At 53.9% G+C, this 8,194-nt stretch overlaps 1 long non-coding RNA gene across 1 annotated transcript; it reads right to left on the minus strand.

Annotated features, from left to right (window-relative positions):
- Window positions 1-1,916: 1,916 nt before the first annotated feature.
- LOC124085671 (uncharacterized) lies at window positions 1,917-7,841 on the minus strand. The gene is made up of 3 exons (XR_006849510.2): window positions 7,090-7,841; window positions 3,859-3,978; window positions 1,917-2,322 (listed from the first exon to the last, which is right to left on the minus strand). It is a non-coding gene; the product is annotated as an uncharacterized LOC124085671 (long non-coding RNA).
- Between the last annotated feature and the right edge of the window lie 353 nt (window positions 7,842-8,194).

Here is an 8,194-nt window from a genome sequence, read left to right on the forward strand (position 1 = left end):
CTCGTGCTGCTGGTGAAGGAGCGCACACCTGCAACCCTTGGTGGGCAGCGCGACTGTCCTGCGGGGAGTTGGCACCCGTGGACACCCCACCAGCAGGTCTGCTCTGCCAGCCAGGGTGCTGGTACCTCACACCGCACCCGCCTCTCTTACTGCCCCATCTTGGTAGCACCGAGAGGTAAGTAGCTCTCCCAAGGTCACACAGCTGGCACCGTGGGCAATGTTGCCAACTTTAAAATGATCAGTTCTCAGGATCCAGCTTCTTCAAATGAACTGGCCGATGTCCAAGAATCTCTTTCTAAAAACCTCCCCATCTGCTGCTGCTGAGCCACCAGCTTTGGGAATCGGGGACCTGGGGGACGTAAGGGTGCCAAGGAGCGATTTTGTTGGCACAGGCAAGGCATCTGTGCCTGCGCACTGGGCGGGCATCTTCCTTAAGATGGTCTCAAGAATTTTTTGAACAAGAAATAAACTGATATAAATGAATCAAAACTCTGTATTTCTTTCTGTTTGAAAAAAAGAAGATAATTTATTCATGGGTACATTCATGGAATTTCCCAAACTAGACCAACTTCTTTAGAGCTATGTCATTTAGAATATAATTCATTGGTGGGGTCCAGACACATAAAGTTAGACACTGAAATGTGATATAAAGTTATCTCACACAAATTCCTGAGCTGGGGAGGTGGCTCCGCACTGGAGGTTGTCAGGGGCTTGGCTCTCCAGCTTGTCATCTGCTCATCACCCACTCGTTGTTCCCCCTCCCAAGATCCAAAAGGCCAACCAAAGTGGTTGCCTTCCCAAGTTCCGCTCACATCCCATTGGCCACACATCAGTCACATGACCAACTGCTCACTGCAAGGGAGTTTGGGAAATGTAGTCTTTCTTCTTCTAGAGTGTTCCTATCACTTTAAGGGGAACACTAATATTGGAGGCAACTCTCAGACGGTACCACTTGGAGGCATTTTTAAAGAGCTTAGAATTTAGATTCTGGAACAAAATAGATTACTCATTCCCAATAACAGCACTATGCCATATGTTTTCAGAATTTCAGCTGACCACGACTGCCAATTTCAGGAGGCCCACTTGGCTGGTCTTGGGGTTTGTGGTATGCCTTTTGGCTCCATAATGCAATAGACACATGTGGGTCCTCCAACTAATCAACAGTAATAGAGTAGAGCCAACAAGACTTATTTTTAATTTTTTTTTCTCTAGGGTACTGTCATCAGTGTTAAAGATAAATTAATTAATATTTTGCTGATTATGTAAGAAGCTGCATGTGGAGAAAGAAGGTTTCTTTTGGCTCCAGGCTCCTGCTCTCCTTCAGGAGGGTTTAACATCATGGCGACATTGGTGGCCAGGTTACGATAGGTTTAGCAGGCCATGGTGAAGGGTGTGGACTTCACCGTGAGGGCACAAGGGAGCCATCAAAGAGGTCAGAGCAGGGGAGGAAGCCAATCAGATCAGTACTTTAAAAGCTTTTTCTGAAGCCAGTCGAATGAATCGGACATAACTTTCCTGTGTTCACACACGAATACAAGACCAGTGAACCCACATCATGTACAACCACAGAATGGGAAGTCATACTCCATGTGTGTATCTCAAAATACACTCCTCTGTCATGTGCATCTAAATGGAGCAAATAACAAAAAATCTTCACCGCCACACACACACACACACACACACACACAAGGCTTCATGGGAGAGGCAGACTGGAAAGTTTGAAATGTTGGCTGGGGGGTGAGATAGTCTGCACACAACTTGGAGAAACGATTTTCACATTTAAAACTATGGTTTTCTCAAATCTCACCATCCCATAACTACCATTATTGCATATACCCCCTACTTCCTGAACATTATTTACTTCATTTTTTTTCTTTTGGAAAACGTTTATTTGACTTAAGTACATTCATTTTTAAAGGAAACTTTGTGTCCAGTGCGTCAGTCCACCGGGGCTAGGCGTCGCTGCAGTAAAACTCGGATTCCCCGGAGGTGCTCCCGCAAGGCGAGTTTGTCATTCAGAGGACTCGTTGGTGGGGGCTGGCTGCAGCTCTGGTCCGGGGGCCTCCTTTGCTCAGGTCCCTGTTGGAGGTGCGGGCGCCCCTGGGGTAGGCCGCTGTCCCAGCAGAGAGAAGAGATCAAATGGAGACCCAGGGATGGCTCCGGAGGCTTCTCCTAGGGAGCTTAGCTCACACGGATCGGCCAAAGGAGGTCACAGCCAGGCCTGACTCCAGCAGGGAGGGTCGTCGGGGAACAGCCAATAAAAGGAAGACTTTGACAGTAACGCAATCCACCACGTCTACTGGGAGGGAAGGCCATCAGCACCTGACCGCAAAACGTAAACATTGCGAGAACATGTAATTCAGTAAGTCCAGCCTAATCTTGCCTTCTGGGGACTCCGAGCCTGCAGCTTGCTCTAGTAATTAAGAAGGGGCACCGGTAAGTGTAAGGAAGGCGCAAGATTCGCTGGAGTCCCGTGGAGACTGTGGCCCAGATGTCCTCCGGGGGGTGCAGAGGAGTGGCCTTGGCCCGCGGTGCCCCACGCGCGCTCTGGGCTCTTGGGGAGACTTTGCTTGACCATCACGCTGGGGGAGGTGGGGGAAGGCAATCGGGGGTCTGAGGGCGAAACGCTAAGGGCAGCCACGTGCTGAGGGGCGCTGCTTTGCGCAATGCCACCAGCGAAGCCCCTGCAGTCGTGCGGCACAGCGGCCCGCGAGCGGATTTCCGCGGGTTTCGGGGCTTCCTCCTCCCCTCGGCTCTGCCCGGTGGGCAGCGTCGCCTCCGCTTTACAGCCCAGAAAACCTAGGATTCACGTTTGCTCAAGGCCAGGGCTGGAGGCCGGGGGACTCAGCTCCAGACATGACCACTTGGTGTCACTCTCTCCAAACTGTCGGAGGAGCGCGGCGCTGAGCCGGGTGGTGTGCGGGACTCTGCGCACTGATCCCGGGAGAGGCGAAGGGCCCCATCCTGGCCTTCCTCCTCGGGGTCCTCCTGGTGCAGAATTCCTGCCGGTTCCCTGCTTGGACGGAGCCCCTCTCTGCGGATACCTGGAGCTAAGCGCTGGACAGGCTCCTGCTGTCAGCTGTATGGCCTCCTCGTGTTGCAGAGGAGGAAACCGAGGCGGAGAGAGTTGGGGTGGCTTAGTGTGCCCCAGTAATAAGTGGCAGGTCAGGATTTCACCGCAGAGAGGTAGACGATGGGATCCTGCCTAGCAGGTGCGCGGTGGACAGCGTACGACGTCGCAGTGTCCACAGAACAGATTTCCAACTACCTGACCACTCGCTAATGAATGTTCTTGGCCATGACAGCAATCTGACCATTTAGGAAGTTTTTGTTTTGTTTTGTTTTAATTGATTAACAGAGTTGGTTTTTCCTCTGACTGCCAAGAAAACGCCCAGGTCTTGCTTTTAAATAAAATTTAAAAAAATTTTTTTTTGGCCTCAATTTATTTTGAGAATTATTATTTTTTAATTAGAAAATCGGTTTAAGTAAAAAGAAGAAAATAAGTCACCCAGAGAGAAGCGTCACCCCGCCCTGGAAGAAGGTCCCACCTGGAGTTTCTTTCCTCCATCTATCAAGGCTTTAAAAACCTCCCAAATACTTAATGGGAAACTGTGCTCACACTTTAAACAGTTCAAAAGGTTCCTGGAGATTTATGGTGGATGTTTTCCCTCCAATCCTTGCCTCTCCCTGTCCCCGCCCAGCCGCCACGCGGGTCACCACTTCTTGGGGATCCCCACGGAGATCCAGAATGCAGAGAAGCCGGGGGCCCAGCTCCCCCGCGGCCTTCTCCAAACAGCAGCCGCTCCACCCCTGCCCAGGGCCGGGTTCCACTCACTCCTTTACCCACTGACCACGTACTTGGAGGGGGGGCTCTTTCCAGATCAGCCTCGAGAGCGCTCTTCACGAAGTCCACCGTCTGGATGTAGCGGCGTCCCACCCAGCTTCCGGGTGATGGTCCCCGGGGTAGTTTCAGGCTTGCTGTAGGGAGCAATGCAGTGGTCAGCGTCCTTCCCCCAGAATGGGTCCTGGGTCTGTTATTTCTGCAGGACAAATTCCTAGCCATGGAACTGCCCAGGTGCATTTTTGAACTTTGACAATGAGCGTCTAAGTGCTGTCTAAGGGGAACCCAACCTATGTGAGCCTGCTTCCTCCTCATTCTAACCACGGCCCCGGATCCTCAGACTTGTGGACTTGGCCTTGCCAATAGAGAAGGCTTCTGTTCCAGCCTGGGGGGTGGGGTGGGGGGCTTCCTTTCTATGTTAGGGTTTGGAATTTAAAACATACTCAAAGGCCATTTGTGTCGTTTTTCTGGTGGCCAATCACCGTTCCTTTTCTATTGGATGATCACCTTTGTATTGATCTGCAGGAGCTCTTTACATACTGGGAAAGTGAGGTCTTTGTCTCTCTTATGTATTGTGAACGCACACTGTTAAACACCTCAAACAAAAGTGATATCCCTTACGCACAGTATTTCCGAGGCCAGCGGTTATTTTATGTGGCTCTCTTTCCACATCTGTAATGGTGGCTTTGCAACAAAATTGTGTATTTTGCCATTATTTAAAAATCTTTTGGGGCACGTTGGAAGTTCATCAGATGCAAACAGCTCTGGGTTTGACATGAAGGCAGCAACAGCACGCCTCGGAGGGAGGACTGGGACGCGGCCCAGGTGCGCCATCTAACCCTCACTTAATCTGAACTCCCAGCAGCACTGTGCAGTCGGGAACATGTCCCACTTTGCAGATGAAGGAACAGGCAGAGGAGTCATGGCATTTGTCCAAGGTCTCCCAGAGAGCTGGTGGAAGAGCTGAGATCAAGTTCACATCAATTGGTCTTCTCAACTTCTGCTGCTTCCACATCCTCTGCCAATTGGCTGGAAGAAAGGCCCTGGGAGGGCCCCCTCCTCCACTCCAGGTGGGCGTATCATATAGCTCAGGGTCCAGGCCACTGGGGGGCGCCAGGGATGCATTCCTGCCTGGTGTTTGGGCTGGGAACCAGCTGGGTCCAGGCACCCTGGGCTGGGATTATCCTGGGCCTGAGATCCAGGGGCTGGGCTGGCTCAGGGCCAGAGTCTTATCACACCTGGGGCAGCCTCTGCCTCCCTGGAGAGGCAGAGAGAGAGAGAGAGAGAGAGAGAGAGAGAGAGAGGCCCTTTTATTGGGGAGAAGCCATTCAAATCAGGCCAGGGGTCAGGTTTGGGGGGGTTGAGTCTGGCTTCATTATGTCTGCTGTCGGCAGGTTGACTGACAGCTAGGAAGGCCACACCCAAGGGCAGAGCAAGAGAAGGGGACACACAAAGGGAATTTCCGGGGAACATTCTATCCCAAACAGGGCAAAGGGGTAGGATTACAAAAGAACAGGTGAGTGGAGCTCAACCAGGGGAATGCCTCTCAGAAGGCTGGCCTTGCCACTCGAGTGGGGCAAAGACCAAGTCTGGAGCCATGGCACTGCCGCGCCAAGCTCCAGAGATCTTTCCAGATCCCCTGGCGCATCAGGACTGGAGGGCGTGGTCACTCAGTGTGGCTCCCCACAGTTTTTGGCCTCTACCCATTAGGTGTTGGTGGCCTCTCCCCAGTAAAATGGTGACAACCCAAGACGTCTCTGGACATTGCCACATGCCCCTGGGTTGGGGCACAATTGCCCTCCACTGGGGATGGCTGCCCTCAGCCACCACAGACGGCAAGTAGGTGACAGAGTCCAGCCCTGCCCAAGACAATGGCAGCTCACACGGAGAGCATCCCATGGGAGCAGACTGGCACCCGCCAGGGGGCACGGGCACCTCCTCTCCACAGATGAGGAGGGCCAAGCCCAGGGGGAGCCAGCGCCTTGTGCAGGGCACAGGGCCACAGGGTGCCACAGCGGGGCCTGGGCAGACCTTGGGTCTGTGCCTGTGAGCACCACATCCCCCTGCCCCCAGGAGGGGCTGCTCATGCCCAGAGCCACAGAGATGTCCCCCCTCATAAAGAAGTCCCCTCCCGTCGTCTCTCTGCGCCTTTCCATTTCCCTGCTGTGGAGCGAGGTCTGGTGCAGGACACGAGGCCTTCACTTTATTTAATTTTACGTGGTGCTGAGGATCGAACCCAGGGCCTCGCACGTGCGAGCCCAGCTCCACCGCTGAGCCCTGGCCCCAGTCCCCACAGATTTTTATTTTAATAGATTTTTAAATGTGAAAGCCCCAATTTTTAAATGGTAACAACTTGTTTCAAAAAATTTAAACCCAAATAAAACCTGTCTGGAGTCAAACCTGTCTGGAGGTGCCCACGCCGAAGGACACATCCAACGTCCAGGAACGGGCACCTTGGCCCTGGGAACTTCACGTCATTTGATTAGTTCCTTTTTGGTGTGTGTGAACTTTTTTCTTAGTTGTAGATGGACACAATGACTTTATTTATTTATTTTTACGTGGTGCTGAGGATCGAACCCAGGGCCTCACGCAGGCGAGGTGAGCACTCTGCCACTGAGCCCCAGCCCAGCCTTGATTAGTTCTTCCTATGTATTCAGTCACCTGCTCACGACACACCTGCACTCTACTCCTCCTCTCATCCATGTTCCACCATCCACCATCCTTCCATCCACCACCCACCATCCACCACCCACCATCCACCCACCATCCATCTATCCATCCATCATCCACCATCCACCCACCCACTATCCATCCACTACCCATCCACCATCCACCATCCATCTATCCATCCACCTACTATCCATCCACCCACCCACCATCCACCATCCATCTATCCATCTACCACCCACCCACCATCCACTACCAACCCATCATCCATCCACCCACCATCCATCATCTACCCACCATCCAGCCACCACCCTTCCATCCACCACCCGCCCACCATCCATCTATCAATCCACCCACCATCCACCTCCCCACCCATCTTTCCTTCCATCTACCATCTACCATCCATCCCCCCACCATCCCCCTCCACCCACCACCCCTCCGTCCTCTACAGCATCCCTCTCCCCCTCCCTCTCCCCATCCACCCGCCATGCATTCATTTCCCCATCACCGGTTTTCCCAGGTGCCAGACCTAGGGCCAGGCCCTGGGGAACACGGTGACGATCTCTCTTCAGGGAACTCACCATCTGGTTTAGCAGAAACGAGAAGACCACCAACAGAGGCAAGAGCGAAACCCAACGGTGCTCCTTCAGGCTCCACCTGGGCAACTCTGCAGGGCCACCTCGGGTCGTCATGAGATCTTGGCAGCCTCAGTTTCCCTCCCTGTGAAGTGGGACTAAGTCCATTTTGTGTTGCTCCTTAAATTCTGCCTGGGGCCTGGGTGATCCAGAAGAGGAGAGGCTCATTGGGCTCACAGTTCTGAAGGGTGCAAGGTCCCAAGCCAGGAGCCGGCCCTGCTGAGGGTCTCCACTGCATCCTAAGGCAGCAGAGCAGAAGGGCACACGGTGCATGTGGAGAGGCCCAGGCAGTGGGCAGCGGGGACCGACACCACAAAGCCCCCTCTCCCCGTGGCCACCGCAGCCCCAGGGCCTCTGGAGGTGACTCAGCCTGTTGCCCGCGGAAGGCATCACCATGCTCATGAGGCTGGGTCCAGTGACCTAGTGGCCTTGCCACACGGTTACCTTGGCAACCCACGAGCAAGCAGCGGGGCGGGGGAGGGGATGGGGCCCGGTCGGGTGGGGTCACACCTGTGGATGTGGCCACGTGGCAGACCCTTTTCTCTGCAGACCCTGGGGTGTGACGCAGGCCGCTGGCTCAGCCTGGGGCCTGGGGAGGGTTTCTGGGGGACACGTCTAGAAGGACCCACCAGCTGGGACCTTGGTCACTAGTGCCGCTTCCCCTGGCCGAGCCCTGGGCCGGCTCCGCTCTTGCTTCACCTCCACCAGCGGCGCGGCCCCTGCCTGCCCCGACCCGCCCACCCGGGCCCCAGTTTGTGGGAAACATGCACAGAACCCAAGGGCTGGGGCTCCTGGCCTCTGTCTGGTCTGCTGTTATGTTTTCCCACTTAAATTGAAATCCTGCTTATTAGAGGAAATTGGAAAAAACACATCAAACAAGAAGAAAAGCCATTTTTTTTGTGCCGCCATTTCTAATGTGACCACACGAAACGTTCTGTTTTCTTGTCCCCCCCGGCCGGGAGCGGGTGGAGGCCGCCTAGTTATAAATCACGCAGCTCGGCTCCTCGGATTGTGTTCTCAGAGACTCTTCCCTGAGGTCACACGCACCCCT

The sequence above is a fragment of the Marmota monax genome, unplaced genomic scaffold (assembly GCF_021218885.2).
Source record: "Marmota monax isolate L192 unplaced genomic scaffold, Marmota_monax_Labrador192_F-V1.1 WCK01_AAM20220418_F8-fsc00014, whole genome shotgun sequence".
Taxonomy (NCBI): domain Eukaryota; kingdom Metazoa; phylum Chordata; class Mammalia; order Rodentia; family Sciuridae; genus Marmota; species Marmota monax.